Raw genomic sequence first — 12,641 nt, 5'->3', positions numbered from 1 at the left:
ATTCTCGTTTGCTATCAGTCATTAATGAGGAGCTGACTCTAGAGGGCACTCGTAATCAATAGTGTTCTCCTTCCCATTCTTTAACGTGCCAAGATGATGTTTCACTGAAGAAAAGCAATAAAAATTGCTGTGCATTCCTTCTGCCTTTCTCCCCAGCCACATGGCCTCTCAGTATATTTGAAACATGAATATGGGTTTGGCCTGGAGAGTTAAATGTGGAAGATGTGCCTTAATTATTTAGCTCTGGAGGGATTGCTTCCCAAGGCTTCCAAAAAACACTGAGCTCTAACATCCTATCTGTTGTTTTCATGCTGGCTTAAATAATTTGGGTGTTCAAACTATCTTTTCAGGCCTTCATAGAGCATAAATAAAAGGAGGAAATGGCTCAAACTTGATGGCATTTTCTTCCTTTCTTGGACAGAAAGTAAAATACTGACTTTTGTCTCAGAAAGAAGCAGTGTCTTTGGCTCTGATTTTTAATATTCCTTTCTAGCACCTAGGAATAATAAAAATTGGTAGTAAAACATGTAATAATATGTAAATTCCACTGAGATTTCACATATGCTGTATATGACCAAGGCAGAGAATTAGAAGTGCTTTTCAGGGAGTCCAGGTGTTGCTGTTCAGTGCAGGTGTTGCTGTTCTCAGTCATGGCTCTTCCTGTTAGAGTAGCTTCCTGAGTTAACAGTTGAACTTCTTTTAGCAAGTATTTTGAAACCTGAAAACACAGCACAGACAATAATTACATAGTTATAGGACAGGCTTCCAGATAACTTAATTCAGGTAGTTTTTCAGTAGGTTTTCCTCTGAGTGTGAGAACGGTTTCCGTAATTACTATAAAAAGTCCCCCAAGTATTTAAGATCTCACCTAAAGCTGTAGCTTAAGTTCTCAGTCAGAGAATATCTAAATCTGCAGAGGTAGTGTCTGTTCAGATTTCTCTTTGCTGCTCTGTGGCAGGAATGATGCATTTATTTCACAGCTTAAAAGCAAGTCTTGTCTTGACTGCTCAGAGTGCCTGGTCATCCTGATCCATGCAAAGTTAGGGAGGATGATTGTTTGGGCTCCCCTCATTTGTTGTACTGAATATACTTTGCCTTTTTCCTCTGGAAAAGTGTAACTGTTTCCATCTGAATATACAGTGAGGTAAAACAGAACTTGTAATTTTTACCTCTGACTTGAGGGGTTATGAGGATAATAATTGTTTCAGCCTGGTGGAGATTAAAACTTGTCTCCCATGTCTGTTATTAAATGTGGGAATAGCTGCAGACTGTGGAATAAAAGATTTGATTTATAGTGCAACTGTGTGAAAGGCTGTAATGGAAGAACTGTAGAGATTTGTTTGGTATAAAAGCTTCATTTAAGAGGAAAAGCAGCAGCCGCCTACTAGACCATTTCTGGTTGTGATTTCTATTTTAGTCGTCTGAAGCCCAATGTGGTGATTTGTGTGGTATAATGATGGTAATTCAGAGCTGGAAGATGAGTTGTCTGTAATTTTGAGCCTTTCTCAGTGTTACAGCTTCTTACCAGCAGAGTTAACAGGAACTGAACTGTCTGTACTACTCACCATTTTCTTCCTTTCTTAAGTTGAAGGTTAAAATTATTACTGGCCTGTCTGTTAGTTTTGCTAGCATTAAGGACTGCTTTGGACACTTGCACATTATTGCTGTGGACATATTTTTCTACTTAACGTGGTGAGCAGTTGTTTAATTGGAAAAGCTGTTACTTCGCTTGATCCTGACTATAGTAAAAATCAATGTCTTCTCTGCAGGCTGAACTAATAGGAATCAAACTCATTGAAGGATGAAAATGGTTTAATCAACAGGCAGCCATTTTAAAGGTTATTTACAAAAACCCAAACCCACAAACAAACCAAACACCCAAGCTCTGAAACTAATGAGCAAGAGATGGTGCTTCCTACCTTACATTGGATGGAAGGAGGGAAGGTAGTACAAGTGTTAATCTGAAATGGATATAGTGATATTCCTGGGAGCTATTTGTTTTCCAAATCTTTCCATTTAAACACCACCTCCTGTATTTATCTTCAACCTTTGGATGAACTGAGAAAAATGAGGTATAATGATGGGTTTCTTTATAGTGGAGGCTGTGAATGGCTCTCTATTCATTCCAAAACCTGAATCAAACAGGATTGTCAGCCTTGTTCCTAGTCTCATTTGTCCAGCAAGGTCTACTTATTTAACATGTATCCATTGTGTATCTGGTTATTGGTAAATGGAGGTGGTGTTTGGATGTCTTGTAGCCCTGTAAATTGGGTAATGGCAGATCAATAATTGCTTACATGCCTGTAAAGGGAGGCTACACAGTATATACTTCATGTTGTTTCTTGAAATTGCAGCACTGTTAATATTTAACCACCATTAACAACTGTGCTTTACAAATGAGCCTGAGAATACAGATGTTGATTCTAGTTAGTTAGCTTTCCAGTTCCCCTTCTTCTCTAGACTTTATTGAGTTGATTTTTTTTTTTTTCCTGTCAGATCACTCCTGACAATTCCTTGATTAATATATTTTACAGTCATCACCTGAGCCCCACTCGGGCATCCTCAGGGAAGTCAGGCATGTGTGGTGTGTCTGTGGTTTGCAGGGAGGGGTCTGGTTCTTCTTGTTGCCTCTGTGTGGTTCCATGGACGTGGGGCTACGTGTGCATGTGGGGTTGGAGACGTGATTGGAAAACGTTCATTCTGAAACTGGAGGTTATAAACAGGAAGGAAGTGGAAGAGTGTGTGCTGTGACCCTTTAATGATGACTGTGTTAGGGAAACTGAAACAGTGTAACCTCTAAATGATGTTTGCACCTCTAGATGTGCCACCCTTGGCATGTGTTCACATCTTAAAAAGCAAAGAAGCAGATTTTACTTCATGAGTAAGTTGCCTACTGAGCTTTAATACAACGATTATTAAAGGCTTATTAATGAAGCCGTGAGGTGTATGTGTATACCTGCTACTGATAAAAACTAGCATGACAATTCAGCAGGTCCTGACAGACATGGTGTTCAGAAGAGAATGAAACACCAGCTCACAGACCAAACCAAGAACACCTTTGAGGTTCTGTGTGTCTCCTGGCAGAGAAGCTGTGTCCCTTGGGATTTTTGTGCACTTGGCACACTGGATTTGTTGTTGTTTAGTTTATGTCTTGATTAATGAATTGAATTATTAGCTGTATTGGGAACTGAACATATTTAATAACATCTTGTTACCTTGCTTGCTTGTACATTTTTTTTTCCTTAGTGCTTTCAGTTGGGCTGTTGTCAACACTTGAGAGGAAATCTGAAGGCTTAACATTTGCAAGTGCAAAGTCTAGTCTCTGCGTGGTCTGGGGCTTGAATTTACAGTGTTGAGTGGGTTTTAAAATGTTTCTTTTACGAGGCTGACACTAGATGGCATCCTGCAGCTTGGCCATGTCACCCGAGTGAAAAATAGTCACTTGTTGCCAGTATTGCCTTCCTAAAAATACTAAGTTAATTTGTGTGTTTCTGTAGGAGGTGCATTACAGATGAAACCAAGGTCAACATAGTTAAGACTAGCGTTTTTCTTGTACATTTTAAAGGAAGTTCAGAGTCAGAATCCAGCTACGTGAATGGGATTTTGAAGCCCTTCTTGTGATTTTAATGTTAAATGCTGATAGGAAAATGTGCATTGTTTGGACCAGTAGCACAGCACTGATGTACATTAAAATATACTGCAGGATCTATTTATTTTTTTTTTACACGTTGGATAAGTTAGTGTAAAGCATGCTTAAATGGTGCCACCTCTTCATCTACAGAGTGAAAAATATTGTGAAATAATTTTGAAAGGCCTTTTTGGCTGTTAATTGGTTGACATTAACGATCAAAAATCTGGCGCTTCCTTTTAGCTCGCTTCGAGCTTCTGTGTAGGTGGGTGAAGGCTGCTGTGTGAAAAATATTCCTACATCAGTAAATCCCTGTTGGTTTGAAAAACAAATTGAGATAAGCGGAGTCCAACAAACTGCGTGTGTAATTTGTGTGATTTAAGGGAGGTCATGTTGCACTCTGAACAGCACTGTTTTGAATTTATCTCTTTATAAAGTCCTCCAAAGTGTAAAGAGACCTTTTATAGAAGAATAAAATGTCTCATTTGTTCAGGTTAGTGGGAAGTAGCATGGCCAGGACAGACACATGCCTAACACTGGCTTGCAATTCTTATCCTGATAGGTTGTCTTTTTTTAAAGCTCTTGAGAAATGGGTGCAAGTGCATGGAGGAAAAGTGTCAGTTCTTAACATAAACCACTGTTCCTTCCTGTGAGAAGGAAGCAATCTTGTTTGCTTACTCTTTTGAATCTCAAGAGGGAAAAGGAGAAGTGGAATAAACTAAGAACCTTTACATTACTCCGTGTTTTCTCTGAAGGGCTGTGGTAGAACAATGCCTGAATTAGTTTTATATCCTCGGTATCTTCCCTTATGGTTTTGGAAAATCAAGGGTTTCTTCCCCATGTAACTGAACTGGAGTCATGTGGTTTCAAACTGTTAACATTTTTTCAAGACTATAGTAGAAACTTCCTGTTTTTAGAGATTATCTCCTTGTCTGGAGGGAAAGATTATTATAGGTATGGTCACATCCTGTGGTTATTGTCACTTAAAAAAGTCTGTTGATGAATGTGCAAATGATCCTGACACTAAAAACCTGTGAGCTGTAGTCACATTTCCTCTCTCTGCTGTGATTCCAATAAAAGACTGTGAATCCACTGCAAATTTAATGTATCTGTTAGTTCAATTTCTGCTGTACTTAGTGTGTTGAGAAAATCTCTTGGTAAAGAATCTATCTTACTCTGGAAGGAAGATACAAAGGAAGCATTTGGCAGTCATTTCCTTCAGCTTGTGAGTATGAGCATGCCTTATAATAGTTTAAACATAACACAGGCTGTTGATAGAGGTAGCAAATTTTCCATTCCCAAAGTTAGTTTTTGTTGGAAATGGAGGGAAGAACAGGCCAACTTCCCTTGTTTTACAATTGCTTTGATAGAGTTTAAAAAGATGCATTTGCTTACTTCTTCCCTCCCTCATTTTCTTTAGCTTTGCCCTTGCCTCCTTCCCCCACACATCTATTGAGAGGTTTGTATTGTTTGCTTTTTTATGTACAGTTGAAAACACATTTTTTCCTGTGGTTTTTCAAAATCCATTCATTAAATTTTCAGCTATGTAAAATTTTCCTTCCAATTACAACTTATTTTTCTTGACAAATACTTTGATTATTTTTTTAAGATAATACCTTCTTAAAGTTGTGTGTGTTGCTTTGTAATTAAATTCAAGAAGCTGCTGAACACGTTGGTGTCTTGCTGTAAGTACCACAAAATCTGGCAAGCACAACTGGATTTTGTTTTAATATTTCTTGGCTTACAATGTTCCATTCTGTAATTTGGAGTTTCCCAGGGCAGGGATTTTCTACAAACATTTTTGTATTTAATTATTGGTCCCTACAGAGAAGAGGAAACTAATGGAAGAGGAAGAAATACTGGAAAAAGTGGTTTCTGTGATTAACAGACATGACCTTTTTTTTTGCTTAAATTTGTCTTGCCTGGTTTGTTTTGATTTGGTGGTATGAAAACTGTAGCTGGGTTTCAAGTTACTTGTCTCACCACTTGTTCCCTGGTAGCTGGGTCACAATATCCCAACTCAGTTTATGATGTTTCATCCTTACATATTTACCTATGCACATAAAAGCTTTTATTTTAAACATCTTGCCAAGTTGCTGCATTCCTCAGGTTGTTAGTCCTTTTATGTTGTTTGGGTTACTTAGGAGTTACTTTTTCCCCTTCTCTTTCCCCAAAGAAAACATACTGCCCTTCTAGGTGAGTTGTGTCCTTTTTGAGGTGCAGCTACTTTAGAGTATTGTCCTTGAATTAATTTTTAACTGTAAGTACAAGAAATCTGAGAGAACCTGCATTTTTACTTCATAATGAGCAGTGGTATTAACAAGCACTGAGTATGATCAGTGCACAGGTCTTGGGGTTTGTTTAAGTTTTTTCTTTGGAGGGTTTGGGACTTGTGCCACTCTTGACAGGTGGAATTTGGTTCAAAGGTGTTACCTTCTCCTGACACCCGTTACAGGGGTAGCAAAGGAGACAGACGTTACAGTTGTTGGTGACAGTTACAGCAAGGGCCGTGCTTGGAGTTCTTGGGCCTGAGGGTGGTTAAAATCAGGTTGAAGTTCCTCTGACTTTTGTGTGCCTGATAGTGTCCTCCTTTCCCAGAGTACTGGTATGCTGTCACATTTTAAGAATGACCTGTAAGGACTTACAGCTCGACTGGTTGTCTTTTCACACATAAACCTGAATACCACGTAAGTACAGAAAAGGAGTCATAGTTCTCTAAAGTGTGTGGTAGTGTTAGTAGTTTGGTTTAGCAGGTTCTAGGTTAGATGCTGTGTATTTAGTGGCTGGGGGAAAAAATAACCCCCCAAATCCCGCCAAAACCAACCAGGCAAAACCAGCCCAACAAAAAAGCCTTTGAAGGGTCATGGTCTGTAAAGGGTAGAGTTTCCATTTGAGGATTTGAGACAGGCAGGGAAACGGCAGATCCAAATTTCTGTGTAATGCACTAAATTAAAAGGATTCTTCATGTGTTGAGCTTTAGGAACTGCAGCCTGCTGTACACACATGCTGGAGTGGAAGTGGACAAGACTGTTTAACTGTGTGCAGAGTTACAGTCTCCTTAGACAGGCTTGGATTACAGAATGAAATGGCCTTTTGATTACACTGACGCAATAATAACATTGCCCTGAATTTCCTCTTGGAGATTACATTTTAGTAGTGTGGAAAAGCACCCTCGTATAACTGAGGAGCAAACTCTAGCTGAGTTAGTGCTGTGGCAAGAAGCTGCTTAAGACTAAACACATGCTTTTGGTTGTGTATTCACATGTGCTCACAGATCTACAGGTGTAGACAAGACTTGTCCAGCTTCAAGCAGGTTTGAAGAAAGTTGTGTGTTGGTAGTATTAACTGTCTTGTCAAGACCTAAGTATCATTTGTTCTCAGCTGTGTTTATACTAATAAAACAGTGGTTTATTTGCTAAGAAAGAAAATGTCACCCCTAACCTGACCAAAGGCTTGGTATTTGGAACAGGTAGAGCCTAGAAGCTTTGATGTGGAATTGAAAACAAACAGAAACGGATAAGGAATATTCAGTGCTCCTGTTCTGAGCATTTGAGAGGTGACCTTTCATGCTGGTAGCCCAGCCTACTTTTCCTTTCCTCTGCTGAGGAATCTTCAGTTGACCGTTGGCCGCAGGAATTCTCTAGCTACTTTTCAGCTTAAACTGCCTCTGCTTGAGGTTTTGTGTTTCACTGGAGGTATCGGTGTTGTCTGGCTGGGAATATATGCACCTACAGAGAAAGGGAAACTTGAGGGCTGGAATGCAGTGACATGTAAGAAAAACAGTGCTGTGACAATAATATTAAGCTGTTAGTTCATTCTCCCTGAACCTACTCCCTTCCTCTTCCCCCCTACCCAATGCCAAATCCAAGGGAGAGCTTGATTTACGTGGAGCTCTGAGGACAGTGTTAAGTCCCCTTTTAAAAATAGGTTCAGCTTAGCAGGGGTTTAACGTGTTACACTTGTTGCTTGTCTAAGCTGGGAAGTAGTGTTAAATTAGCTTTTAGAAAACACTTGTCATGATCACATCTCCTTGTGTTCTTAAATGTAATTTTAGGGCTTCTTCTTGTATAATTTGTGCAAGCCAGACAGTGTTCTTGACCCTGCTTTTCAAATAAGTTCACTGGTTGAGTTAACTGCATGGATGCAGAGTGAGCTGCTTTTAGATATTCGTGGGACCTCTGTCTTGGATGTCTCTTAAAAAAAAAAAAAAAAAAAAAAGTAGTTAATTTACCCATTTAATCTGTATAATCTCATTAAGCCTGTTTATGGTTAGTTTGTGTTTCAAGTGTATCCGTATCTGGTAGACCTGAAATTGCTCCTTTGGAGCAGTTTTTCCAGTGGATGAGATGTTTATGTGTACTCAATGGCTAATTCTGTTGGAAGAAGTGGAGAATGCTGCTGATGGATAGATCTTGTGGCTTGGAGGGAGTATGTCTGTATTTAATATTCTTCAAATTTGTATGTCTGTATTTCATATTCTCCAAGTACAGCAGGACTCTTGCGCAAAGTTATGAATTATTCGTGTTTGCTATGAGTAGTATGTCTAGAAAGCAGCACATTTTACAGCCCTTTGAAGATACACTGTCTGTCACTTCACAGTGCTCAATCTTTCATGAGCTGAAGTGCGTAGGTACAGTATACAAAATGTTACAGTATTCACAGAAAGTGCTGAAAACCAAAAACTGCAACTTTTTGGGTGCTTCGCAGCTCTTGGCTGTAAGGAGAGATGATGTACCTGGCTGGATCTGTATGTGCCTTTCAATGCCAGGAATTACAGCAAGTCAAAGCCTTATTTTTTTTTTTCTTTCAGATTTCCAGCTTCTGTTGTTTATTGTCACAACCTTAATGTTTCTCCAACTAGGTGTTCTATTTAATTATAATGTTTATAACGAAGTCAGATACCAGCTCCCTTGGCTGCATGCTTAGGCCTGTAGCATGCGGAGTGCTGTGCTTATAACTGCATCCCTTGTCTCAGTTCATTATCTGTTAATGGTACTCGACATGACAGGGTTGTTTTGATAAACGGAGGCTGCCAGGAAAGCTGGGCTGGATTTTGCATGTGGTGGAATTGTGCTTTATTTCATTGTGGAACACCAGAGAACTGCTGGAGCAAACACAAGAAGGTGTTGGGCAAGGTCTGTTAATAGTCGTTCCATTGAGGGACTCTCCTCTCAAGCCTGCTCTAGGTCTTCTTCTCTGTGATCTATTTGTCTGACCCTAGTGAAGATAGTTGTTGCTTGATGGATTTTGTGTATGTATAACTCACTTTTTTCCCTCCATATTCAGACATTCATGCTTTTAGTGTTGGTATTATTAGAAGAAATGTGGCTGTAAGTTTAGAATGCTGTGACTAGCAAAGGTGTATTTCATGACCAAGAAAAGGTTTTCATCATTTACAATTTCCAAAAGACAAGATCAGAAGTCCTTACTACCAAATGGGAGTTTTAGGCTTTACTGTATGCATGTTTGTTTTCTTTCTTTTAGTGTATGAAATGGGGCAAATCTCCATATCTCATAGGAAAGCCAATTAGTGAAAGTTCAGTTGTTTCTGATGTGGGTGATTGAATGCTGTGGCTGTTCTGCTCATTCAGGAATCTCCAATATGCTCTATGAAAGCAGATGGGACTTGAGATGATTTCACTGCCATCTACCACATTGCTGAATTCTGGAGCTGATTTGCAAGACAGTGTGTGAGATTCAAGCACACTCTCCAGTTCTGTTGCTGTGTTCAGTCTGCTGGATGCTGTTCTCTGCACTGTTTGAACAACTTTCATCCTAATGGGATACAAAAAATTCTACAGATACACTTTTTTTTTTTTTTTTAATTTGAGTGCATTTTTTAAATATATACTGACTTTTAGGATTTGTGATCCAAGCTGGCTGGGTCATCTGTCCTAAAGAGATAAGGTGTTTTTGAACAAATACCAACAAGCAGGTTATTTTGCAAATAAATGGAACTTGGCCTGAATTAACTTACTGCTGGAAAGCTCTTCTGGAAGTCTTTAGAAGTAAACACTGATTTAAATACACACTGGAGCAGTAATTCCTTTCTCTGATTTGCCAGATGTCAGGCCACATTTGATTAGAAAATTGAAGTGAGGATAAATGCAATGTGGTTGTTTTGTACTGACTTGAGGATTGAATTTCAGCTCTGGCAGGTTTGGAGCTATCACACGGCTACTCGGTTACAAAGCTTATTTTGAACCAGTTCTTTGGAAGATAGGCTCCAGTTCAGAAGCTGTTGTACAATGAATATTGCAGGAGTGAAGCCTGTGCTGCTCTACACCATCTTCAATTTGTATTGATCATAGCAGGCTTGCAAGGGCATTAGAATTAATCAGCCACTTCAGCTGTGTTAGTGGTTTTAGGTAGCTATTTCTAGAAAGTACAGAATACATTTTGAAGTTGGACCTTTGTCTCCTGAAGGACTCCTGTGTGAGTAGAAATACCTATGGATAAATAGAAGGAAACTAGACAACTACAAATAGCATCTGGAAAGAACAGGTTGGCAGACAGAACTTGAGGGTGTTGCTCTAATTAACCGGGTCTGTGAACTTGGATTATTATTTTTCTTTTTTAATTTTTTACGTTTTAACTTGGCTTGGTAAAACCAGCTCTGAGGAGGTGTACTGCCTTATTTATTTTGGAGCTAAAATACTGCTGCATGGAAATGGATTTGCTTGGCAGGGAAAAAGTCTGCTGCCTTGCCCTCGGGTAATGGATTACATAGATGACTTGTTTTGCATTTCATTCTGCAAGGGAAATAGCAAAGCTTTGCTCAAAAATTAAGTTGGTACTAGCAGCTGAAAGGTCATGGTTGTGTTAAACAGTGCAGGAGATGGCGAGATTCAGACAAGTCACAGGTTTGCATGAAGACTCGTAGTAAAAGATAAATATTCATTAAAAAAAAATCGCCAATTAAATACAATTAAAAAGGAACGTGTTTTGCTGAGCAGATGAATTTCTGTTTCTAATGGGGGGAGGGCAGACGTCGTGGAAAGGATTTTAAACAAAATGGCTTACTAATTGAACACCCTGCAACAAAACCCTTGTGCAGAAGCGTCTTCTAATGTGACACTGGACAGGCATCTCTCTTATCCATCTTAGGGATGAATGCCGTGTGTGGCTGGATTCCCTCCACCCCTCTATTTTATCTGCATTTTCCCCACCCCCTGTGTGTTGATCAGCGTTTGTAGAGGCGAGGAGGGCTGCTTGCATTAATATTCCTGGCTGCAGCTCGGGGCTGTGAGCCGCTCATCACTCCCGGGGATGCTTTGCCTCCTTCGTATCTTGCTTGCAGATGCATTTTCTAGCTGACCACGCTATTAAAGAGCTGCCATCAATCACGGGGCTCCCGGTTCCGGCTCGGCTGAGCGGGGAGGAGGCAGAGGCGGGTCGCGGCCGGGGGAAGGAGCCCGGCTCTCCGGCTGCGCGGAGCGGGGGAGCGGCGGGCCGGGCCGGTGCGTGAGAGCCGGGCGGGGCGCGGCGGGAGGGCAGGGCAGGGCAGGGCAGGGGCGGGGGGCGGCCGGGCCGGGCCGGGCGGCTCCCACGCGGGTTTTTCCCCCCGCGCCGCCGCCTCCCGGGGCCGGGCAGGGACCGGCGGCCGCGCTGCTGCTGAAGGGGTTGGCGGGGCCGGGAAAAGGCGGGGGGGGGGGGGGGAGGTGGTGGGACCGGGGGACTCTTGCTCGCTCCGCCGCCTGCTCCGCACCCCGGCCCAGCTGCTCGGCGGCGAGGAGCCGGGGCCTCCTTTTGTTCACCAACTGCGCCCTCCCGTCGCCCCCGGCCCCGCTTCCTCCCGTCCTCTGCGCTCTCCCGCTCCCTCCTCTTCCTCGCGGGGTCCGGAGGGGCACTGGGCGCCGCGGACACCCCCCCTCACCCTCTGCCACCTCCCTCCGCAGGCTCCGGGTGTGCCGGGCTCAGGCTGTGGGAGCCGCTGGGATTGCAAACGAGTTGTGTTTGCCCGGCAGCTGCGGAGCCCCAGCCCGGCGGTGGGTGCACCCCTCGCTGCCCGGGGGCGGGGGGAGAAGCCCCGGAGCCGCGGGGCTGCTTGAAAAATTACACCTGAGGAGCAGAGACTGGCTCTCCAGACCAGACCCATTGGTTAACTCCGGTGCCTTTATGCACACCCGCTGCGTGTCCAAGAGGAACATCGTTCAGGTTGCTCTGAAAGTTGACTTAATTGTTCCTTAGCCAATGATAACAGAGAAAACACCTGGATGGTGAAAAAGCTTGACTGAAAATTCCCTCTTCCCCCTTTTGGCTGCTCCATTTCTTTTCAGAAAAAAAAAAAAAAAAGAAAAAAGAAAAAGTTGGATCGACTTGGTAGGTGAGGCGGTAGTTTTTATTGGCCTAAGAAGTTCAGAAGGTTTTAGGGCTGCAGGGTTTTCTTTCCATAACAAATGCTTCACCTCTGTGTCTAAATATAAACAGTGAAGCTAAACCGAGCGCTGTGTTTAATTCTGGGGTGTTTGGGTGGGTTTTTTTCCTTTTTTTTTTTTTTTTTTTTTGAGCAAATGAGCTAAGGAGATAAGGAGATAAGGAATGCCTTTTCCTTCTCCGGAACTCAAGTTCTTTTTCACTGCACTTGATACAATGGAATGCCTTTGAAGTACTAATTGGTACGGTGTGTGGGGTAACTTTTTTTAGCGATGTTCAGTGGTGTTTTAAGATAGCGACAGGAGACCCGCTTGGCCACTTTGTTTCCTGAGGAAGAAACGAGCTCTGCTTTGTTTTGCAATAGGGTTTTAAGCTCCTCTGGAGTACATGTGGCTCTGCGCTGCATGGGGCATTGTGTGCCTGGATGGCCTCCTTATAGCCATATGGGGCTGCTTTAATTGTCTGCGAAGGAAAATGGCAGTTGACAAGGCGAGTTATTATATTAAAAACCAAAAACCAGCAGTAATGTTAGGCATGAAGTAGAGGAAAACTGAAGAATAGAAAATCTAGTGCAGTCTAGTTTCAGATGCTCCACCAATATGTTTCTTCTGGGAACTCGGTTTATAGTAAACTGGAT

At 41.9% G+C, this 12,641-nt stretch overlaps 1 protein-coding gene across 4 annotated transcripts in view; it reads left to right on the top strand.

Annotated features, from left to right (window-relative positions):
* Positions 1-12,641, top strand: part of RERE (arginine-glutamic acid dipeptide repeats) — a 216,681-nt gene that overhangs the window by 32,913 nt on the left and 171,127 nt on the right. Inside the window, exon 1 of one of the 4 annotated variants that reach the window (XM_051637083.1) lies at positions 11,055-11,088. The exons of the other annotated variants lie outside the window; for them this stretch is intronic. The gene's annotated coding sequence lies outside the window, so the exon portion shown is untranslated. Of the gene's footprint in view, positions 1-11,054; positions 11,089-12,641 lie in introns of those variants that run through there. 4 annotated transcript variants of the gene reach the window in all.

The sequence above is a fragment of the Apus apus genome, chromosome 20 (genome assembly GCF_020740795.1).
Source record: "Apus apus isolate bApuApu2 chromosome 20, bApuApu2.pri.cur, whole genome shotgun sequence".
Lineage (NCBI taxonomy): Eukaryota > Metazoa > Chordata > Aves > Apodiformes > Apodidae > Apus > Apus apus.
This window is presented reverse-complemented; position numbering and strand designations above follow the sequence as displayed.